Genomic DNA, 25,238 nt, shown 5'->3' with positions numbered 1-25,238 from the left:
GCCAATCTAGACGCTCTTTTCCGCAAATGCTTTTAACGGAAAACTTTTCCGTTAAAAGCATTTGCGGAAAATCATGCCAGTCTAGATGTAGCCTCTTTGTATAACTTTGTGATCCCACCCTCTTGGAGACCCCCTTTAATAGGGACACAGCACCATCAGAGAGCTTATTTCTGAATCAAAGCCATTCTGGAGAATTTGAGTATTGCCTAGGAACTGCTATTACATGGTTTTCCTACATTTAACAGACATGGAGCAATGCAATATGGCTTGATCAAAAGGGGCACTTTCTTTCTATGTTAGCGTGAACATTGCACTGATTAGTGTAATAGCATTTCATTAAAAAATTGCAGTATATTCAGATCTCAGCCTACACTGAGATAATGACATGCTTGATGTAACAAAAAATGAGTCCTGACCTACTCCATTTAATATGCTAAAATTTAGAAAGGCTCATAATAGTCATTAATTAAATACAGCTATGCCACAGCAAATTAATATTTGCTACATACTGGAGGCCTTGATTTATTTAGATTTCCTATACACTCAACCTTTTTTTTGTCTCTGCTCCTGTTTTTATTGCTGCAGAAAAAATTGGAACATCTAAAGAAGAAAGCAGCAGGGAAGGTCTGGATGGGAAAGTCTGTGAGAAATAAGCCTGTTCACTTTATTTAACACATCTCTGCATTTACGCTCATTTAAAATGTGTTATGCCAGACAAGTCAGTGTCTCATTATGTACATGTGTTGTAAATGGCCCTCCACAAAATCCTATTCCGTTGCCTCATCGTGGCATGAAGGTGACTCTAGGCTCTCGAAGGCTATGCCAGCAGAGCACAAGGTCTGGCAGGTTCTACCAAGCTGGAAAGGTTTTGAGTATGGCCGTGGTGGCAGACTCTGTGTCCACCATCCAAGGACCAGCCTAGCAAAGTACGGAGAGGTTCATCACCAGAAGGTTGGCCACCAGGTGACGATTTGGTCACAGCAACGACAAACACTGTGATAATACAGCATGACCTTCAGTCCTGTGCAATTCCTCCTCACTTCCACAATGATGGTGGTGGTAGTGGAGTATGAATGCGGGCAGAGGAGACCAAGAGTCTTACAGTGTTCAGACCATCCATTTATATTCATTTATATGTTGGCACACTTAATGTGCGAGCCCTCTCAAGCAATGAGCAGGTTAATATATTGCTGGAAGAATTTCATCATATTCACATTGATATTCTTGCCATAACTGAAACCAGAAGAAAAAAAGGAAATTGTGGCACAATGGAAGGATGGATCACAAATTCTTCTAGGAGCAGCAGAAAGAAAAGTCTGGGAATTGGATTTATTGTGTGCTCAAACATGGCAGAAAACGTCATTTAATGGATAATTTTATCATCTCATTTCAGAGTGCTCACAATGAGCATAGGCAAATGGGTCATCATGAAAATAATTGTAGCCTACACTATGTCCACTAAGGAAGATGAAGAAATGGAAAGATTCTGTGAAGAACTTTATAGGATTCTTCAGACTAAAACAACATACACGGTGGTGCCTGGCAACTTCAGTGCTAAGATGAGTATTGGGGAAGATCAAGAAAACAACATCGGACAATATAGCTTGAAATGACTGAGATCAAAGGCTGGCTGACTACACAGAAGCCTCATATCTATGTATCATGAATATCATCTTCAAGAAGAGGGTTGGAAAGCGATGGACTTGGTGAGCACCAAATGATGTAATAATAAATGAAATCAATTATGTCCTGATGGACAAGAGATGACTGGTTATAGATATAACAGTCATTTTGGAATCAGTCGTCTGTCTACAGTCAGATCATCAACTGGTTAGAGTGAGAGTCAAAATAAACATATGGGAAGAAAGGATAAAGGCGAGAGTTAGGAACTGCATGCGGATACAACTGTTCTGCTCAGATCTATTCAAGTATGCTGTCAACTCTGTGTCGTGGGAAATGGATGAAATCGAAGATATCGATTCTAACTCCTATTGCTTTTTAGCAAAGTTCAACAAATGTAAAATTTCTGTCACCATGAAGAAGCCTAAGGAGCCCAGAAACCATTTTACCCAGCAAATGCTTGATCTTCTTGCTAAATGGAGAGACATGGCAGCCAAGGGCAAATCCGGCCTGGAGTATAAGCTCGTTTGTACAATGTTGAGGAGAAAAATGATAGAAGATTATGAGCAGTATCGAGAGAGATTATGAGGCAAGACCCCCACCCTTGACCCCTGAGCTTCCCCTCTCCCTTCTTTCCCTTGCTTCTCCCTTCTAGCTTCCTCCTCCCAGTTTTTCCCCTCGCTTCTCCCACCCTCTCTCCTACCCTCTCCTGCCTCCTTTCCCCCGTCGCCCCGGAGATTCATCACCCCTTCCTCAGTTGTGTTAAATAAAGAGTGTTTATATTTTTGAAAATATATGTATTTTATTTGACATTAGGAAGGGGTGATAGGAAGGGGTAAATGGAAGGATGTGAGGGAGGAATGAGGCACAAGCCCCCAGTGGGACAGACCACGGAGACTGTTAGTGCTCCTTGGGGCAGAAGCTTTCCTGCAGGGCCCCTGGATACTGACAGCCCCCCGATGGACCTCCCAGATGGCAGTCTACAGAAAGTGCAGCTAGGCTGATGGCAACGCGTCCACAAGACACACCAGAGTGCCCAGGAGCAGCTCTGTCTCCATGTTGCAGAGTGGTAGGGTGTCCTGAGTGAGGGCAACCAAAGCACTCTGAGACACAAATGCTTTGCTGTCCCTCATCGAGGTACACAAGCAAGCAGAGACACCTGAGAACTGGCTGTCTGGGATAGGGAATAGGGTCGTTTTAAGCACAGACCTCAGATAGCCGCAGGCAGCAGCCCCACTCAGGAGGTTGTGACCTGGTGCCCTGCCGGCATTGGTTCCAGCCAGCCTTAACTCCGATTCAGAGTCCACTCCGTGTGGACGCGCTATTTTGAAATAGCAAAATGCTATTTCAAAATGCATTTTCTGTGTAGATGGGTTAATTCGAATTAGCTTAATTGGAATTAACTTAATTCGAAATAGTTAACTTGAATTAACGCTGTAGTACAGACATACCCTGAGAGAGTCTGTGGCTGTGTCTACATTGGCATCCCCTTTCCGGAAAAGGGATGCTAACGAGGCAAGTTGGAATTGCAAATGCCGCGGGGGATTTAAATATCCCCCGCGGCATTTGCATGAACATGGCTGCCGCTTTTTTCCAGCTCGGGGCTTTGATGGAGAAAAGCGCCAGTCTAGATGGGATCTTTCAGAAAATAAAGCCTTTTCTGGAAGATCCCTTATTCCTGATTTTAAGAGGAATAAGGGATCTTCCGGAAAAGGCTTTATTTTCCGAAAGATCCTGTCTAGACTGGCGCTTTTCTCCGGCAAAGCTCCAAGCCGGAAAAAAGCGGCAGCCATATTCATGCAAATGCCGTGGGGGATATTTAAATCCCCCGCGGCATTTGCAATTCCAACTTGTCTCATTAGCATCCCTTTTCCGGAAAAGGGATGCTAATGTAGACACAGCCTACATGTCTGTCTGTCTGGGTATGTCTACACTACCCCGCTAGTTCGAACTAGGAGGGTAATGTAGGTATACCGCACTTGCAAATGAAGCCCGGGATTTGAATTTCCCGAGCTTCATTTGCATAAGCGGGGAGCCGCCATTTTTAAAACCCCGCTGGTTCGAACCCCGTGCAGCGCGACTACACAGGGCTCGAACTAGGTAGTTCGGACTAGGCTTCCTATTCCGAACTACCGGTACACCTAGTCCGAACTACCTAGTTCGAGCCCCGTGTAGCCGCGCTGCATGGGGTTCGAACCAGCGGGGTTTTAAAAATGGCGGCTCCCCGCTTATGCAAATGAAGCCCGGGAAATTCAAATCCCGGGCTTCATTTGCAAGTGCGGTATGCCTACATTACCCCGCTAGTTCGAACTAGGAGGGTAGTGTAGACATACCCCCTGTCTGTTCAAGAACTCCTCCTACATGGTAAGAGTTAGGACCCCCACCTTTGGTATACAGCTTCCTGTTCTCATAACTTAAAAAGCAAGGTCAGGGCTTGGTTGTGGCAGAAAAATATGATGTGCCTGGAATGGGATTGCATCTCATAAAATTATATAGAAAAGAGGCTGAATCACCAGGCAGTAAAAGGAGCTGGCTGAAGGTGCTCCCCACCCTCCCACCAGACCTAAGACTTCCCCCCAGGTACCCATTAGGGAGTGCAGGGGAGCTGAAGCTCCCTCATCCCCGATTCATACAGGAACATTGCTGGCTGTTTCCCTTTGTCAGGGAGTGAAGGGAAAGTGCATAGTTTGCTGTATTCCTCACTCTGGCTGGGGAGCACAGGTGACAGATGAACCTGGACCTGCCTCAACTGGAGGACATTCACCCCTTCCACCAGCTGTGCCTACTGGACTTGCAGTGGCCAGGTTCAGACACTTTTCACCTGGCCCCAAGCTGCTGTGATAGAGAGAGCTTAGGTAGTCCTCTCTGCCCAGAGAAGCCTGCTTACTGAACTCCTCATCCTCAGCCCCACCCCAGCACAATGATTTAAATGAAACATGTACATTTTCATTTTATTTTAAAAAATTGAGTTAAGGACCCAAGCAATGCTAGATAAATCTCCTAATGGTCTGTATTTTAACCTTCAACCTCTGGCCCCAGAGGCAGATACCTTATCCATTATGCCACTGGAGGAGCCCCCAACACCCATACATTCAGGAAACCCCTTAATTTTCCTATGATCCAAGGGTACCAACTCTATCCCTCGGGAAGTTGGTGGTGGGTGACACCCAGCATGGTTGGGCCCCAAACCTCAGCTACCACCAACCTCCTCCTCAGTATCCACCAGCTTTTCTAGCCCTATCTTCCTTGTAACCCACAAAAACTCAAGTTTTGCAAACCCAGCTTGAAAGACCTTTAAAGAAATTTGATTTTTATAAGGCCAGCATTCAACACTTTCAGGAAATCATGTCCCCTTAAATTGCCTCAGGTAGAGCATTCGGATTAATAATTTTCAGCATCTCACTTACTTTGGAAAATGCAGACTTACAGAACACACTCTGCATGTTCTTCAGTTATGGTAACGTCCCTGGCCATCTTTGGATGAAGGCTGATCCAAAAAAAAAGTTTCCTTGTTTCGTGCATTATCCAGCACTACCTTCTTAGATTTCTAGCACTATTTCAGAGGCAAACACCTCTGCATTCCCCACATATCATCCTATTTCTTTTAACCATAGTAGGGGTGCCTCAGAATATAAAGTGCTGGATGTTTTTCTCCTATAGTTGAAACTTGATTTTGTTGTTACTGTTGTTAAGTTACAGCTGCAGCCAATCAACATGCAACACATTCTCTTTTTCTGAAGCGAATCACATTAATATTCTTTATCTCATTGCTCAGAGCCTCCTAAGGACAAACATACCATAAAATGTTCTCATCAATCAAATTTAAGTATACTGCAGAAGTAATGGGGATAGTAAAAATGTCATGCTTTGGCAGTGGTTTAGTGGAGAATGACCCATTTTCATATTAAAGTGATAAAATCTGTATGATAAAACATAAAAATTGTAACATTTTTGCTGCTGAGAAACCAGGGAGTGTAAGATCAAGTTGCAGCACCAAAATCAGTCTGGGTAATTTGGAAATGAATTGGATCTATGAAGAAAGAGGTAAAATTAAAGTGTGTTTACTTCTTCACCCTAGGGACTGTAATGGGGTTCACTCACCACTGTGGCACCCCTTCAATGCTGGTGATGAGGATTATATCTTATCCAAAGTCTAGCAGCCTGTCCTATCAGTCACATAGCTTCCCTTGCTCTCCAGGATTCAGGGGGCTCTGTCTTCATGAGTCAGCCCTCCAGCTAGGTTATTTTATAGTCTTTCCCTTTCAGGGTATCAAAAGCATCCTGGACAGAGAGTTAACATGCCATGCCAGGCAGTCTTCCAGTCCACTTCAGTGTCACTCTACCTGTGGCTGGTAGGGGACCCAGGCTGGTAGGGGACCCATCTACTATTCTGGTTTCCAGCTCATCAGTATCCTAGGTATACAGACACTCTCAATGCCCATCACATTTTTCCTGGGCTTCTTCCACAACCTTTCTTCCCTGCTTCTGAACCCTCTGGCAACCTATATGTTTATTTGGGCACCATCTGTGTCACCTGGAGTTTCAGGGATGAACAGTCCATCATAAAGATTTTATATTCAAAGCAGACTGAAAATAATTCTAATGTGGTGACTGAAATAGGCCATATGTGAACTTGAATCCTACTTCATAATGGAAGGCGCATGGGGATCTCATTTAACAGACCTCCTCAGAAGTCTACCAAAAACTCTGACAGATGACAAACGTAGTTCTCTTACCACTTTCTAATAATAGGTGTCTCCCAGCCAATTTGGATGGGTCAGTTGACATTGTTGCAGCAGAAGATTGGGGGGGAAGGCAAAGCAACTGGCCTCAAAGAATCTATTGTCCTTAATACCGTGCTATGATAGCCATCATTGTCCAATGACATGGATCAGTGGGCCACCAAAGTGACAGCAGTTACATTGTTGACCCAAATCAGTCCTCAGAAAGTAGCAGTACTTTTGAGAACATCTAATTAAATGGCATGCATACTCTCCATTACTAAATGAATAGTAAATTACAGTATGCACACATTTAGACAAGAAAACTAGTAGCCTTCTCAAATATTTAATTGGCTACAAATTGTAGTTTTGCTGCTAGAATGAGAACTTTACCCATAACATTCCAATGTACAGCCACAACCACATAGAGAGCAGTGCCATTTAAAAATCTCTAACGTTACTTATTATTTTATTAAAACACTGTCTTTGAAGTTCAAATTTTTTAATGTACTTCACATAAATTAGCATACTCCTTCAGTTCTGTCAATTTCTAGAAGCTGAGGATCTTGTCCAATTTATCTGTTTTCCATGCTCAGAGATAATTGTGGGGAGGGACTTAGTTAGTTTGTTGGAGCATGAATGATTTCTTTTCAGACATTAAGAATATTATTCAAGTACTTTTCCCTCTTAGAGAAATAAAAATATATTGACGCAGCAACCAAGGTTAGAATTCTTTAAAGGAAGCTGGTTTTGAAACAACAAGGCTGTAAATATTTTAAAAAGATATCCTGAGCATACTGTACTTATCATTTTCCTTACTAATTTAAGCATATAACAACATACTAGGTTGAAAGAAGTGGTTGTCTGACACACACTTTTTAAAGCTGCCACTGCTTTGCAGAACAGTAAAAAGGGAGATTCAACTTGGAGGCCTTTCAAAAGTCTTACGTGAAATCATTTGTAACTCTTAAAAATGTAGGCCCAGAAAGATACATGGCTAAGTGAGCTAAATGTCAGCTCTGAAAAAAAAAAGTCATTTGTAATGCTTTTCAGTGGCCAGAAATCTTCAATGTTGAGGTGATTACATGGAAAATAACTCTTGCCAGTATAACACTGTGCACAGGGCATTGATCAAGATGGTCACACAAACTTCAATTTGCCAACATGAACCAAAAACGTTACAGTCTCATCCTTTACTCTTTTATTTACAGAGTGTTTAAGGCTAGTTCTGACAGTGTCTACACTGTCAGGCCCCCAGATCCTAGGGAGCTCTATCAATGGTACTGTCATCTTTACTGCTCATGCTCTTGCACCTTATGTAACGACTAGTAAGTGAAATTGAGCTGAGCCTCTTAAGGTACATCTGCACTTGAATAAAACACTCATGGCTGGCCCTTTCAACTGGCTTGGTCTTGTGGGGCTATAAAATTGCACTGTGGCTATTCAGGCTTGTGTTGGAGGCCAAAGTCTGGGTCTCTTTGAGGGCAGGAGGGGAGAGGTTCCAAATAGGAACATCTATACTGTAATATTAGAGCTCTGCAGCCTGAACCTGAGTCAGCTAATGTGGGCTAGCTGCAGATGTTTTGCTGAAGTATAAGATTACCTTTAGGGAACCAATAAGACCTGTCCCCTCTCTCATGGCTCTGCCCGATAAATGTTGCAAGTTCTCAATGCTCTTTTATGCATGTGTTATCAAATATGAGTCTGCTATGGTTCATCATCTGTTTCAAGATTTCTCTATTACCTACCATGTTTTACTCCACTTCCTTTATGCACCCGCATTGGCTTCCCATTTACTGAAGCAATTTCACAGCAGATGCAAAGGAGGCAGATTATGTAATAAAGACAATATGACTCCTCTATTATAGCTAAATATCTAACCAGATCCCTCTGATCACCGTACCACCTCAGTGAGCATATCGGAACAGTGATCTATGTCTAAAGGAAACCTGCTGGGGTTTTAGGAGAATGCATTTAATGGAGCTATGCCAATTTATACTCTCTGAGAATCTGACCCATACTTTTTAAAGTAAACCATAAAATTCCCTGTCACAATGATTGTGGTTTAAGTGTGTAGAGCAATGGAGCATTCAAACCTTAAACCTCACAAATAATCATTCTGGCTTTGAAGAGCTCAGCCTGGCAAACCTGCCACAAAACCTTGCTCATATGACACAAAGTCATCACGACAGACATACCCATCCACCTGTGCTGGAATATGTATTTCTTGACTATGCAGCATCCTAAAGTTGGCTGTTTTTTTTTACAGAACCTAGGTTTTTTTTCTCAACGTATCAAGACCTACTTGAGATTTTCAATGACTCCAGGCACCCTCAGGACTTGTGATGTTGTTAATATAACATGAACTGTCTGAGTCTCAAGTACAAGTGCATGATAGGTGATTGTGTATTTAAAAAAAGAAAAGTTTGCTTCTGAATACATTTACAGCAGTCTTTAATGGAGTAGTCTGAGAAAGCTTATTTCAAAATAATCGTGTATAATATTGTGTTTTGTTCTCTCTATATATATTAATGCAGGGTGCTAGGAGAATGTGGTACACAAGACTCAGTTCGGTGTACAATGGAGGAAGCAAATATGTACATATGACTGTACACATTTAACAGGGTGAAAGGATGGAGGATTAGTGTCACAGGCCTGACAAAAAATGCTAAAGCTGCCCTAAAACTAAACAGATGGATGAAAAACAACAACAATCCCTTCCCGACCTCTGGACAAGTATAAGCTGCTCTCCTTCAATAGTTTCCTCTGACTACACCATTGAGAGAGGAGAGAGAGAAAAAACAAGGGTGCTCATATAAAATACAGCCATTTCTTATGAGAAAAGGAGTACACCCCTGGCTGCTGCCCTATGGGATAGACTGTACCTAGTCAGAGAAACAGAACCTAGACCTGGTGGCTTATGTGAGCAATCAAAACAGTTGAATAGAAATTTAATTAAAGTAACATTTCAGTCAAAAATTTATTTCTTGCTTCATTATTTATGTTTTCAAGATGTGAAAACAGGAACATTCTGTCTCAAAAATCTTTCATCATAAATTCCTCCCATATTCAATAATGGTTACATAACCCGCTCTTCCACTGTTGCTATTTTGTTCCACTCACTAAACTGACTAGACCACCTAGGCTGTGTCTACATTGGCATCCCTTTCCAGAAAAGGGATGCTAATGAGACACATCACTTATTTTCCAGAAAATCGCGTCTAGACTGGCGCTTTTCTCTGGCAAAAACCCGGAGCCAGAAAAAAGCGGCAGCCATGTAAATTCAAATGCCGCGGGGGATATTTAAATCCCCCGCAGATTTGCAATTCTGAAGTGTCTAATCTGCATCCCTTTTCCGGAAAAGGGGTGCAGTGTAGACAAAGCCCTAGAGTTTTGAAAGTAGAGTTTTGAGAGTCTATGCATGGCTTTGAACTAAACAGAAGTAGGTCTTTTACTTTAAGCAGAGGTTCCCACTTTTGGATCCCAAGGTCTGAAGTTAGATCCCTGTTGCTGAATACCCACCCCAAGTTATGACATTACAGTCTGAAACTGAAGTAGAGAAGCTTTGAAGTCTGGGTAATAAGATTTTTCTTTTTCTGCAGGTGTTTTTTCTACTTAAAATGCTAAATAACTGCTACTGCAGTACAATGCCATCTGTTGGGGGAGAGCTAGTGGGAAAGTGAAATTTTGTGCTTGCTCATGTGAATACTCTAGGGCTACATCTATATTGGCAAGATTTTGTGCAAATACTCTTTAATGCAAGAGTTTTTGCGTTAAAGTATTTGAGTAAGAGAGCGTCTACATTGGCATGTGTCTTTGCACAAAAGATGTGCTTTTGCGCAAGAGCATCCATGCCAGTGTAGACATGCTCTTGCGCAAGAACGCTCCGATGGCCATTTTAAACATCGGGCTTTCTTGCCCTAGAAATTGATGTTGCCTGTCTACACTGGCCTCTTGCGCAAGAACAGTTGCGCAAGAGGGCTTATCCCTGAGCAGGAGCGACAGAGTAGGTGCGCAAGAAGCACTGATTTTATACAGTAGAATGTCAGTGTTCTTGTGCAAGTACTCACGTCCAGTGTAGACAGGTGGCAAGATTTTGCGCAAAAGCGTTTGGTTTTGCGCAAAATCTTGCCAATGTAGATGTAGCCTAGTGGTTTCTCATTCCAATTCATAAGTAGAAATTACCAGGATTGTTGGCACTTTTTTGGAAGTCTTAACAGAAAGACCCTGGATTTCATCAGCATCCAAACTCAAATACACACTTAGGCTATGTCTACACTGCCTCTTTTTTTGTGGAAGAGGTAATGCAAATGAAGCACTCAAGAAGCAATGCAACTTCTTGTGCTTCATTTCCATAATCTCTTCCGATGCTTTTTGCGCAAGAGGTTTTAGCGCAAAAACTAGCAGTGTAGACGGATCCGTTTTGCACAAAAAAAACCACCTTTTGCGCAAGACCCTTATTCCTCAAAAAAAGATGCCCATTGACTGACCTCATATCACTCTACAACCACAGGGGCATCCATTCAGTCAGAGCCTGAATAACCCAGCTGGAGTCAGAGCAGATATACAGGTTGTTCCCTGGTGTTTCGTCATGCAACACCAGCAATACTGCTACTGCTTCAGCTGCTAGAGCTGAGAAAGGCTGAATCATACCTCTTAGTACCTGATGTGATTCAGGCTGAAGTATAAGGACTCCTTTCTTGGTGGAAACAGCTCCCAGCCATAACCAAGATCTTGAGGCCCTTTTTCACCACCTCCTTGTAGCTAGTCTAGAGAACAAGGATTAGGCACACTGGTTTTCAGATTGGAAAGAGGGCATGCATGTTCCTCACCCTCTGTCAACAGTGCATATGGGATGATGGCTAACTTAGGTGTTTTCTCAAGTTCTAGGTCGCAATTCATTAGGCTCAGAGTCCAATGGCCAGTCTAGGGCCTGATACCCATCCTTTGTTTATATGCCCTGAAAGGGTGTATTTTAATAGAGTGTGAGCCATTTTGAGTATCACTGGGAACACACTAGTAAGATATTTCCAGTGGCCTATTGCCTAGACTAAAGCCAAGATCTCTCACTCACACACATTAAATTGCTTTTCCACCTTTGTAGCCAGACAGCCCCCCCCCATCTCAAACAATCTTGCTTGCCCTCTGAGATGTCTGTATACAGGGCAGAGAAACAACAGTAAGAAAATCAGCATAGCCATTAAGCTTTGATCTGCTTTGATGCGAGACCAGGAGATGCGAGTTTCTCTGACTCTGAGTAACGATTAAGGAAATAAACTGAGCTTGAGGCTGCAAGAAGTGCCCGGCTGGCACCCATGTTGATTCGAACACACACAGTCCCTGGGAGAGGAATTTCCCACTGAGAAAAAGAATGTCCAGTACTTCCAATTTAATCCTCTCAACTCTCTCTTACAAGTGTAAATTAAGTTCACAACTCCCTTGTAAGAACTGGTCTCACAAAAGACAGACCAGCACCATTTGGCATTACAGATAAGAAAGAGAAAATACGTGATCCAACGGATCTATAAAGTGGTACAGCAGCACACTCTCTTTTGAGTGTCAATCTGCCCTCTACCTGCTGGTCAGGTTAGGTGTTTGACCTCCCGAGGTTCCACGGGGACGCCCACCTCGTATTTTCGTCTTTCCGAGGAATTGAGGAACCGATCCTGGCCTGACACGCTGGGACTGAGTGACGCAGAAGGGGGTAAAAATTGTACCTGTATGTGTCCTTTTGTTATAGTGCATGCATAGAATAGAGATCTTTAAAGATTAAGCTGTCATTTGGTACCATTATTTTCTATTTCCTATCTTTATCTTCTTTGTAACCATTTTTTTCTATATATATATATATATACATATATATTTGTCAGCAGTTAAGAAATAGAACAATAGCCATTGCAACCATATGATTTATAAGCTTCCTCAATAAACCTGTAAATGTTTAAGCTTTAACCTGACTCCTTCAGTTGCTGTAACAGAACCAGGCACAATTTAAAAAGAACTTCAGCCAGTCATTAGGGACAGTATAGGAAGAGCTTGGGCGTTTGGATTTGTGTCACACCCAGGTGGCAAAATCCATTGGGGCACTTCTCAGCCTCCCCGAGGCTGCCGGCTGCGAAGGAATCACAGATTCTAGCAGCTAAAATCTGAAGTGTAATAAGCTCTTCCTGTACACTTACTGGGGTGCCCATCGACCTCTTCCAGGTTGCCCACTGCAAGGGACCCCGGTCTCAGCAGTTGAAGTCTCGGGTGTATAGTATACACACACACACCACTCACTGCCCTGACCGTCGGCTGACAACTTTGCTAAGGATCATGGATCCATAAGCAACTGGATGCAAGCCAATCTTCTGATCCTGCATCAACACTGCACTGATGCCCTTATGAAACACCAGGGAACAACCTGTATATCTGCTCTGACTCCAGCTGGGTTATTCAGGCTCTGACTGAATGGATACCCCTGTGGTTGTAGAGTGATATGAGGTCAGTCAATGGGCATCTTTTTTGAGGTATAAGGGTCTTGTAGTCAGCCTTAAAGGCAAAGGGTGGTTCGGTTGTAGATAGACAAGAGCAGGTGCTTTTGCAAGAGTCTGGGTGCTCCAGACCCCAATGCAACTCCTGATTCTTTTTTAACAGTTCATACAGGGTCTTGGCCATTTCTGCGTACCCCTCAATAAACTCTTGGGAGAAGCCTGTGAATTCTAAAAAGGATCTTAATCCTGAGATCTCTTGAGGGCTGCGTAGTTTGCAAATCAAGCTGACTCTGAGCATCTGGCCATTTGCCTTCTTTCCTGATGCTCATTCCTAGATAGGTGACTCCTGGGCAAACCAACTGTACCTTTGCAGGGTTAACTAAAAAGCCAGTTTCCTGGATCACTTTCAGGACCTCATCTACCATGTCCAAATTTTCTTGCCTGGTGTTGGTTGCTATGAGTACATTGTACACATAGCTGAGGACTGATTTTGTGCTGTTCAGAGTATTCCATATGCTGGATACATAATGATGGCATATTGATGGTGCATTGTGCGTGCCCTGTGGAACTCAAGTGAAGGTCAGTTGGTGGTCTCTGAAAGTAAATGCGAATTTATACCATGCAAATGGCTGCTGTAGTTTAGAGAAAAATACATTACTTAGGTCTAATATAGAGAACCATCTGACTTCAGATGAAATAGCAGACATCACTTCATTAAATTTTGCCAGTACAGAGGCTAACCTTGGTATTACTTGGTTGAGCTCCCTTTAATCCACTGTTAGTCACCAAGTTTTTCCATCCAGTTTTATCACTGGACAGATGGAGGAATTGCAAGGGCTCTCGGTATGAGCACTCCCTGTTGAACCAAGCCTTCAACTGTGCTACAGATTCACTCTTTAGCAGTCACAGAGTACCTGTACTGTCATTGCAGCTTGGGATCAGATCCTTTGACCGTCACCTCCGCTAATATTTTTCCACATTGCAGCTTGTTCTTAGCAAATGCACCTTGGTGTTTTGCAGTGATCAAGGTTACATCTTCCTCCTAGGCTGGCATTTCAATGTCTTTCTGGTGCTTTTTCTGCAGCTACTCAGTATGATGCCAGTATCACGTCATGTTAATGAGGCTATGTCTATACTGCACCTGTTTTTGTGCAAGAAATATGCAAATTAGGCTAAGCGTGGAATATTAATGAACTCCCACTTTTTGCGCCCATCTATGGCCATATCCTGATTTAAGGGGCCCATGGATTTTTCCAACTGCTTGGGCCTGTTCAGGAGTGTAGGTCCTGACTTCATGGCAAGTCTCTGTGGGTTTTTTTGACCCTGGACCATAGCTTATCACCGGTGCCATGAATATTGCCTTCCACTCCTGCTCAGACATTACAAGTGGGGCAGAGGGAATCTTTTCTTGAACCTCCCTTAAGCTCCTGTTTAGTTGTCTAAGCAACTCTCTAACCCTTTCTACTAGCGAACCTTCTGAGCTGCTGCAGGTGCCACAGCTCTTACTAGAGCTCCTCCTCAATGGATTCCTGCTGACAGCTCTCAATAGTCCCTTGGTCTGCTGCAGCTTCCTCTGCACTGTCTGGAGTCTAGCCTGACAACTAGTGTGCTCCATTGGTTGTGACTGACTGGAGTGCAGCTCTTTTAGGAGCTCTTAAATAGCTGCTTGGGTCTCCTCCTGCTTTAGGTTTGCCTGATAGAGTTCCTTTTCGCTTTTGGTAACCAGGTCACTGAGGACAAGGACTTGTATGTCCAGGCTCCCAATCTGAGCCACATAAATAGCATTCTGTGACTCCCAAGACCTCCACTCTGGTGTCCAATTTCTCCAACTCCAAATCCTTGGCATTGATTTGCTGTTCAAGCCAGGCATTCTCGGCCACCTAAGCATCACTAAAGTCATGCAGCTCCCTGCAAGCTATGAACAGGCCATGATAAATGCCCTCTTTTTCTCTTTTTTTATTGGGTCTGGGCTTGTACAATACAAAACCTTCCTATTTTTCAACCAGGGTGGTGTAAGCCTTCCTGCCTCTGTGCAGCCTCCCTGCCCAGGGATTCTTGCCCTTCCCAAAGAAACATACACAAGAGGGAAGAGATGTTCTAATTGTTGCTGGTAGCCAACCAGACTCTCCATACATCTGAGCATTCATTTTGGACGGAGTGGTTCCACCCAGATATGGATGGGAGACTTATAGTCTCTCAGCCACAACCCATTTGGTTTCAGGTTCCTCGGCACTCAGTGGTGACTGAGTATAGCCAAATGGATAGTGGCATAGCTCTAGGAGGGTAAGGTTAGCCCTCTGGTGCAGGGCTAGGAACTCTACCTGCCCTACTCCAATGATATGCCACTATTCCACCACAGATCTGGGCTAGCACCATCTAATGAGCTGGGCCTATGCTGCAGTACACGGCCTGAGTAGGGCTTTCTTGCCACAGTCCAACCACTTGTTTTCTGACCCAGTAGCCAGAAAGTGCAGGGAAGCTGTTTCTAGAAAAAGACAGCACCCAGACTGTTTGGGCCCTCTGGAAGGAGGCCGTATCCTCCTAGTGTACAACTTTAACTCTACAGAAAACAGTACCCCTCCTGCACACAGACCAGGCCGAAGCTTCACCCCTTCTGCACACAGGCCAAACTGAGACTTCACTCAAATTCCCGGACACCCTCTCCCGTGGGAGATCCTGGTTGTCGGTAGCCACCCTACCTCACACTAGGTAAACAGCCAGATGTTGCAGGTATCTACAGCACATTAGCTGTTGGCTTACCTGACAGTGAGGCTTCACAGAGGTCCACCAACCTGCGGCCTTCCCAGCCCACCCCATTGTTTCCACTCTAGTGCTCTCAGTAGTGACAACCTTCCTACTCAGCCTACTGTCTGTGTGTCAAGAACAAAACTAAAATAAAATTTTAAAAAATAGATAACACAGATAGGGAGTCCTGCTGTGGTTGCCAAACATTAGCCTGAAACAGTTAGATCTATGATTTTACTGGTCAGAAGATGGGTTGTCTGCAGTATCCTACCCCCCTCTGCATCTATCCTACCCCCCTCTGCATCTATCATCAGTGTTTAGTGTAATTGAGACACAGGCAGGTTAGATAAAACAACAAGATATTTATTAGATAACACAAATAAACAAACTAGGACTCCCTGCAACATAACAATAATGGCTCAGATGTTAGAACAGATGTTACCATAAGGGGTGAACCCCACAGCCCAGACCCTTACAATAGGAAAACAAGACTGTAGGGAAGAACTATACCATGTCCTGTAGACACTGGGGAGGACATAGGAACATCAGGACCTGAATTCCAGGAACCTCTAGAACAGGTAAATAGACTTTTCTCGATCTTCTGTCCTGCGTGTGGCATGTGGACACTCCCTATCTGTTTTTTGTGCATGGATGTAAGGTAAAGGGTCCCTTCTAGATGTTATCTACACTGGCTCTAGCTCTCAGAAAGGCTGGCTCACTGTGGGAGGTCTCTGTGCCCCACTGAGATGACCTGATTACATAGCATCCAGAGACACAGAGGCCCGTCAGAGCAACAGGCATTACCTTATGTATTTTCCAGTTGCTGGGCAGATTTACTGTCACGTGGCACTCCATGTTCCCATTCTTTCCTCTGTTTTGGCTCCAAAAGCCTGAAGAAAGGGCACAAAGATGGAAGTCAGGTTGTCCTTTTGCCAATTCAAGATGGAGATTCAATCAATATGGCAACCATATAACTCAAACTACCCATATTGTACTTAATCCATTTCTTTTCAACATACCCTTATAGTTTACTGACTCCAAACTGAGTGGGAGTTTTGATATTGACTTTAATGGGAGTAGAAGAAGTATCTAAAACCTCGCAAACTAATCATTTTAGCACATTTACGGCAAACTTAACACACAGTGATCGTGTTATTAACCAAAATAGTAAAAAGTATTTGTTGAACTTCTTTACTCAAGATCACATGAGATTGTGGAAGACTATGAGTCGAACAGAATTAATGGTTCTGGTGATTGGAATCTGCAATTATATTTAGCATCTATATTCACTGTGCTCTATTGCCATGTTTTCTACTTTATTACATTTTAATGAGAGATCTTGCACACCATACTTGTGGAACAGACTGAATGAAGCAAATGTCAGAGTAAGTTGGTAGTATTTCAATTTGCGTAGAAAAAATAGTCTTTCAAAAAGACACATTACCATATCCCACCCTTGACTAATCCAAAAGTTGCTCCCTTGAAAGCAGCTATCCTTAAAATCACTGTCATCCTAGATGAGTGCAGAGAATCTGCCAGGTTCATGCATACTCCTGAGGTAAGGGCAGATATTTTTCCTTGATCCATATGACACATTTTCCTAGCAAACGATATCAACATTCAGTGTTTATTTTCCTGCCAGAGAGATAAAAAGATAACATTTTTATAGTCAAAAGCAGACAGAGAAAATTACACAGGAATGCTTTTAAAAACAGGGGAAGAAACTTTGCCAGTGGGTTTGTGCACAGAAAAATGTTGTAGCAACCTGATTGCAGAGGTACTCAAAACAAACAAAAAATCACTGTTTTCTCCCCACATCCAGCAATATATGTGTTTCCATAGCCCTCATCAAAGAGTACTGTATCTCAGAACTATGCACCTCTTTTTATTTAGCTATCTTAAATGGAATAATGTATTTGTATTTCTCCAGAAAAGATGCCAGTCTGTCATCTTGGGGCTACCATTAATGACAGACAACAGGCAAAAGCCAATGAGACTTGTATTATCCTCAAAAGTTGGCTTATATTGATCTGTAATTGGAATCCCACAAGCAAAGTCCTTTCCTGAATACCCTGTCTCTGGCCTCTGGATGTTCAAGTAGTGGATTGCAGCATTGCTGATGGGGGCTTAAAAAAAGAGAGAGCCTTTGAGCTAACTAGACACATGCCCTCTGGAAGCAGTAAGTATTAGGGTATGTCTAGACTGCATCCCTCTGTTGGCAGAGGGATGCAGATTAGGCAGGTCGACATTGCAAATGAGGCAGGGATTTAAATATCCCGTGCCTAATTTGCATAAAAATGGCCACCATGTTTGCCAACCCAGCACTTAGTCGGCAAAGAATGGCAGTCTAGAGGGGGATCTGTTGAGAAAGAAAGCCTTTTTTGACAGATCCTATAAACCTCCTTACAAGAGGCATAAGGGATCTGTTGAAAAAGGCTTTCTTTCTCAACAGATCCCCCTCTAGACTGCAGCTTTTTGCCGACAAAGTTCTGAGTCGGCAAAATGTGGTGGCCATTTTTATGCAAATTAAGCATAGGATATTTAAATCCCTGCCTCATTTGCAATGTCGACCTGCCTAATCTGCATCCCTCTGCCAACAGAGGGATGCAGTCTAGACATACCCTTAGACTCAGGACCTTGATATAGAGACATAATGGGACTGGGGGCTAAAATAGAGCATGCAAACCGTAAGTATTGTGCTCACTAATTAGTTTGCCTTGATGAGGTATTCCACTTGCCTACTGAACCAACTACGCCTTTGGTGTGGTCTTCATAGTCAACCCTTAGGCATTAGCTTGTTCTAGAGGTGTCAAAGTCACAGCTCACTTTAGTTAGGACTTCATTCAAAAAGGAAAGAGTTCCTTGATGGAAAAAGTTTGTATGGCTATTCTTGCTCTTTGGATATGAAGAGTGACTCCAGAAAAAATCCAAACTATGCAAAGCTTTGAGAATCAGAAGAAAGATCTCCTCAATAAAGGGTGAGATCATTGTTCTGACAATTTCACAACAATTCATCAGGGTTTTTCCTGACACCAGCATGGAAACTTTACCTTCATACACCAGTGTGTACCAGGAGCATTTCTACTTAAATCAGTAATCTGAGCACTGGGTTACATATCAACCAAAACTTTTTCTTGCCGCAACAAATTAAGGTTTGGCTACACTGAAATGTCCAGTTAAACCGCATTGGTTTTGCCTTTTTTTTTTGGTTAAAAATTAAATTATCTTGGTGTTTTCAAAACATATTGATATTTTGGTTCAAAATAATTGATTTAATTTTTTAGTTTTACTGAAAAAATGGTAAAATGGTAAAAAACAAAAATTAATTTTCTTCAGTCAGTTGTTTCTTTCAACCCAGCTGTGACTGTCTAAACACATGGGAAGTATAGCCTAGTGTGCGAATGGGCTTAGAACCTTCAACATCCAGGGTATGTCTACTCTATAGGTTTTGTCAGAAAAATGGCCATTTTTCCAACAAAACCTGAGTTACATCCACACTGCAATCATGTTCTTTCAAAAGAGGGGTTTTTCTGGCATTGGTAATCCTCGTTCTATGAGTAAGAAACCTCTTTCCAAAGGAACTCTTTCGGAAAAAGGCATGTGTGGATGGGGAGGAGGGTTTTCTTTTGGAAGAAGAGGCCTCCAGGAAATAACAGAGGTGCCCTGGTGGGCACTCCGCCCATACCAATCACAACTCTATAGTTACTCTTAAAGCTGCAGGCACCCTGGACAAGCCTCATGGCAGGAAGCTGGCCTGAGAGTAGCACCCTGACCACAAGGCTCTCCCTTCCACAGGCCTTTCCACCATGGTGGAGCCACAAGCCCCCTGCAACCCTCCTGGCCCTTGCAGAGGGAAAGCACCAGGCGTCCCAAGACCCAAGATCTGGAGCAAAGATCCTATCCCTCCTGGTGTTGTGGGGCGAGGAGGAGACATTTCAGGATCTCCTCTCCAAGTGCCGCAACATCGAGATCTTTGAACATGTGGCTGAGTCCCTGGCGGATAGCGGACACCCACCCCAGTCCTTGGAACAGGTCCAGAGTAAGGTGAAAGAGCTCTGCCAGGGATATGTCAGGGCCAGAGAACGGAGCTTGCGCTCAGGGGCAGGACCCCATGCCTGTCCCTATTGCCAGGAGCTCCACCAGATCCTGGGGGATGGGGAAATGTCTTCCACGCCCATCGTCATGGACTCCAGCCTCGAGACCCCCGTTGTTGCCCAGCCAGAGGCCACGGAGGAGGAGGAGGACAACCAGGGCCAGCAAGAGGTGATGAACACCATCACCCTTTCCCTGGAGCCGATGCCTGCCAGCCAGGACATCTCTCAGGCCTCGTCTGATGCTGGGGAGACATCTTCAGGTAAGTGCTCTCAGTTTGTCACACAAACAGGGAAGGGGAGGCAGGCGCACAGAGGACACTGAAAGAGCTTTACTGTCCCTTGAAGAGGTAGGCAAGCAGACAGCAGAAGCAGAGAAACATCTGTCAAGGGGAGTCCCTTTAAGTGCATGTCTCTGCAAGACTCCGGCACCAGCACTCGGAAGCAACTGGTGACCTAAAGCCCTTGCTGAAGTGGTTCCGGATGGCCTTTTATGCAAGATGGTGTGCAATTAGTCTGGATGCTCTCTTTTGAAAAAGCAGGTGGCTTTTTCAATGCGCTTTTGTGTGTGATCACTCTCTTTCAGAAGAAGATTTTCTGCAAGATCTCTTCTGAAAAAAGCTTCTTCTGAAAGAAGCCTGCAGTCTAGATGTAGCCCCAAAGGGTAGGGGAGCCCAAGCCCTCCCCAGGACCCAGGGAGAAAAACAGTTCTGATCCTGAGAATCTCCTAAAATTCCCATTACATGGCTAATGTCCAAAACATGCAATCTGTAACAGAAGATCATGAAGGTGGTCATCTCACCGCTTGGTACCTCTTCACAGCCAGCCATGACATGGCAGGACAGCTTTCTCCCTTTTAGGGTTAATAGGTGCCTCCTCTCATGCCTTGACCCTCCAGCCAGGTCAGTTCCAAGACCCTCCCCTTAAGGCCCAGTCCATAAACAAACAAAACAAAAAGCACAGGGACTCAACACACACACGGTTAATTTATGAGAGGGAAAAATGTGTCCTTCTCAGGACCTGTCACAACAATGTCCTCCCTTCTCCTGGGATGGACCTTCAGGCAATTATTGATGGGAGAAATCCTGCTCTTCTTCAGAAAATGCAATACAAAAGTCCTCTCTTTATTCCTTGACCTGCCCACAAGTGAGCTGTTCTTCTCCCTATTAACTCCTCAACGAGTTTGTGCATTGCTTGCAGGTGTGGTGGGGGCTAAAGTGGGCTAGTTGAGCCCAAAGCAGCTCCTGAAGCCCTGGTTGCCCATTATAGAGTTTGGATAGTCCATCATAACAACGCACTTGACTTTTTGATTCTCTAAAATTATTGAAGCATCTTTTCAGTTTCATGCAAAATAGTTTCTAGCCATTCAACATTTGTAGCAAACCCAAGAGTCTGTTATTCACACTGCTCTACATTGAATTAATATGGCGTAACACTGGTAGAATGAGGTTCCATATTCTCCACTTAATTTCTGACCTCATGAAGATTTAATATGTTGCTATTGATATATAAACATAATGATTTAACAGTAAGATTGGACTTGCTGCTGAAAAAGGATTTATTTTATATCAAAATGTGTTACATGTTGTAATCTAGCTTTAAAAGTGTACCAATTTCAGATGGTGCTGCCCCTGGCTTCTTTCCAGAACCAAATTGCTAATTTTGTTTTTAAGTGTTTCAAATAAAGTATGTATCCTTATGTCTATATTTTATATTTAATGAGATGCCATGCTAAACATTTTGAGACAACTATAGATATCTTTACAAGACCAAGATGCTTCTCTTGGGACAATTTGTTTTTAAGTATTATTTCTCAACTACTGTACATAGCAGTTGATGTCCCATTCAACTCTAAGGCTGTGTCTAGTCTACATCCCTTTTTCTGTAAAGGGATGTAAATTAGGCATGTCGATATTGCAAATGAAGCCAGGATTTAGATATCCTGCACTTCATTTGCATAATGGGGGCTGCAGTTTTTTTCTGAAATGGGCCTTTTTCGAAAAAAACTCGGCAGTTTAGATGGGAATCTTTTGAAAATAAAACTCTCTTCAGTTGTTTTCCCCCTCAGTCTTGCTTCCCATGGTACCTTACTTATCAGCTGTCTGAGCTTACCAAAATCTACATTCCTGAAATCCATTGTCTCTAATTTGCTGTTCTCTCTTCTATCATACCTTAGAATCATTAACTCTATGATTTCATGATCACTTTCACCCAAGCTGCCTTCCACTTTCAAATTCTCAACCAGTTCCTCCCTATTTGTTAAAATCAAATCTAGAAAAACTTCCCCCAACCTGCTGAAATAAAAAGTTGACTTCAATGCAGCACAAGAACTTTTTGGATAGTGTGTGCCCCGTTGTGTTATTTTCCCAACATATATCTGTATAGTTGAAGTCCCCCATTACCACCAAATCCTGCGCTTTGGATGATTTTGTTAGTTGTTTAAAAAAAGCCTCATCCACCTCTTCTGCCTGGGTAGATGGCCTGTAGTACACCCCTAGCATGACAACACCCTTGTTTTTTACCCCTTTTACACATCTGTCTCCTATGTCCATCTCCACGTCAGTGCACGTGTGTACATTTTTAGTATATAAGGCTGTTGGCCTTATAACCCTCCCTTTTCTCCCAGCCTGTCCTTCCTGAGTAAGTTGTACCCTTCTACACCAATATTCCAATCATGTGTATTATCCCACCAAGTCTCTGTGATGCCAACCATGTCATAGTTGTACTTATTTATTAGCACTTCCAGTTCTTTCTGCTTATTACCTATACTTCTTGCATTTGTATGCAGACATCTAAGATACTGATTTGAGCTTGCCTCCCAGTTCTGCCTTGTCCCTCCTTTCTCTCTGCTATTATAGCCCACACTCCCTCCCATTTCTGACCTATCTCCCAAGTCTCCGTGTTCTTCACTTACCCGTGGGCTTTGGTCACCTGTTCCAGTCAAACCTAATTTAAAGCCCTCCTCACTAGGTTAGCCAGTCTGTAACCATATACAGTCTTCCCCTTTCTCAAAAGGTGAATACTATCCCTGCTTAGTAGTCCTTCCTGGAATAGCATCCGGTGGTTAAGGAAGCCACAGCCCTCCTGGCAATACCATCTTCACAGCCAGGAATCCACCTCCAGGATGCACCTGTCTCTGCCTGGGCCCCCACCTTTGACAGGAAGGATCTCAGAGAATACCACCTGCGTGCCAAACTCCCTCACCCGTACTCCTAGAGCTCTGTAGTAACACTTGTTGCGCTCAGTGTCACACCTCGCAGTATCATTAGTGCCCACATGGATGAGTAGCATGGGGTAGTAGTCAGAGGGTCAGATAATCCTTGACAATGCCTCCGCAATGTCTCGGATACGGGAATCAGGTGGTCGGTTATATATCCCAAATGCTATCTTCTTATTATTGGAGCATGGAATTACTAACTATAGAGATTCTATGGAACATTTAGGGTCATATAAGATTTGTACTTCATTTGATTCTACATTTTCTTTCACATATAGTGCTATTACTTCATCAGCATGACCTATTCCATCCTTTTGATATGTTTTGTACCCTCTTATGACTGTGTCCCATTGATTGTCCTCTTTCCATCAAGTTTATGTGATGCCTATTATATTAATATTTTCCTTTGAAACTAGGCATTCTAGTTCACCCATTTTATTATTTAGACTTCTAGCACTTGTGTATAAGCACTTTAAACACACATCACTATTTAACTGTCTGCCATTTCCTGATGTGTTAGACTCTTTTTCATTTGATTGTGTCTCATCTGATCCGAACCATGCTTCCATCCTCTGCTCCAAACCAGAACATAGAGCATCTCTATTAATAGACCTTCCTCTAAGAGATATTGCTCTCCGAGCCATGTGCTCCTCCTCACCCAACGGCTTCCCCCGGCCCTTAGTTTAAAAACTGCTCTACAACCTTTTTAATGTTAAGTGCCAGTAGTCTGGTTCCATTTTAGTTTAGGTGGAGCTCATCCTTCCTATACAGACTCCCCCTAACCCAAAAGTTTCCCCAGTTCCTAATAAATCTAAACCCCTCCTTTCTATACCATCATTTCATCCACGCATTGAGACTCTGAAGCTCTTCTTATCTACCTGGCCCTGCACATGGAACTGGAAGTATTTCAGAGAACACTAACATAGCAGTCCTGGATTTCAATCTCTTTCCTAGAAGCCTAAATTTGGCCTCCAAAACCTCTCTCCTGCCCTTCCCTATGTCATTGGTACCTGCATGTACCACAATCACGAGCACCTCCCCAGCACTATACATTAGTCTATATAGATGTCTCTAGAGATTCGCAACCTTTGCACAAGGCAGGCAAATCACCATATGGTTCTCCCGATTATCACATATCCAGCTATCTATGTTTCTAATGATCAAATCCCCAATTACTAACACCTGCCTTTTCCTAATGACTGGAGTTCTCTCCCCCAGAGATGTATGCTAAGTGTGAGAGGATACCATAACATCCTCTGGAAGGAGGGTCCCAACTATGGGGTCATTTCCCTCTGCTCCAATTGAATGTTCTCCTTCCCTGAACCTTTCAGCCTCCCTAACAGCATAGGTGCTGTCTAACTGGAGGTGGGATAGTTCTACAGTGTTCTGGAAGGAATCATACATGTACCTCTTGTCCTCCCTTAGCTCCTCCAATTCAGTTACCCTGACCTCCAAAGCCTGTATGCAGTCTCTGAGGACCAGGAGCTCCTTGCAGCAAATGCACACATATACCATCCATCCATAGGGCAGGTAATCATACATTCTACACTGGGTGCAACAAACAGGATAGCCCCCACTCTACTGCTGAGTTTCTGCCTGCATTCTCTCCTACAGCTAATCAGTTTATTGATAGGGTTTTTATGTAAATCTGGTAGTTTTAGTTATAGTGTAGTGTAAAAGTTTGAAAGAATGGCAAGTGTACCTAGCCCCCTTCTAACCCCCCATCTAAACTCCCTCACAAAACTCCCTGTTAGCTGCCCCTGGTCGCTTACTCATGGGCTTTATAAAGTCCTGGCCTTCCTGATAGCCCCACCCCCTGGCTAAGGACTGACCATGAACAGAGGGTTTTAGATTTCAAATCCTCATTAAGAAGCTCACAGCTTCCAACTGCCGGCCACAGCACACCGTCCTTTAAACAAAGAAACTATCAAACACAAGCTCAGCACAGTTTCTTTTAGGCAACCAGCAAGTAACCCCACAAACACACAGACAGCCATTTACCTCAAGGGTCCTGTAATCACTCCTCCTTCACCTGGAGAACTCCCTCACAAAACTTTCTGTTAGCTGCCCCTGTTCGCAAAGCTCAGCTAATAATTTTGATCTAACAGACTGTACCAGCACCACACTGAAGAAGCCCCACCCCCGCAGCCCTGCTGGACATGCTCAGACTGTAGCTCACATATGAAACCCTGGAGAGAAGCTCAGTTTGGGCTGGCCTCCAACGAGGAAAGAGGCTCTGCTAGAGCTCCTGTAGGGGAATCACCAGAGGGACCAGACCTGGAAACCAGCCAGCGAGACACCTAATCTACAGAGGATCTGAAGCAAGGGGGTTGTTTATACTGACTTCAGCTGCTAGGCCGCATAGCCCCAG

General features: G+C 43.5%; 1 long non-coding RNA gene across 1 annotated transcript in view; it reads right to left on the bottom strand.

Annotated features, from left to right (window-relative positions):
• LOC142829804 (uncharacterized) overlaps positions 1–24,942 on the bottom strand; it is a 33,328-nt gene extending 8,386 nt beyond the window's left edge. Inside the window, exons 1-3 of the long non-coding RNA XR_012904601.1 lie at positions 24,869–24,942; positions 17,004–17,194; positions 16,364–16,449 (exon numbers count right to left, since the gene is read on the bottom strand). This is a non-coding gene — a long non-coding RNA (uncharacterized LOC142829804). The remainder of the gene's footprint in view (positions 1–16,363; positions 16,450–17,003; positions 17,195–24,868) is intronic.
• Between the last annotated feature and the right edge of the window lie 296 nt (positions 24,943–25,238).

This window comes from Pelodiscus sinensis, chromosome 6 (genome assembly GCF_049634645.1).
Source record: "Pelodiscus sinensis isolate JC-2024 chromosome 6, ASM4963464v1, whole genome shotgun sequence".
NCBI lineage: Eukaryota > Metazoa > Chordata > Testudines > Trionychidae > Pelodiscus > Pelodiscus sinensis.
Note: the sequence above shows the minus strand (reverse complement) of the source record. Positions and strands in the feature narration are given on the sequence as shown.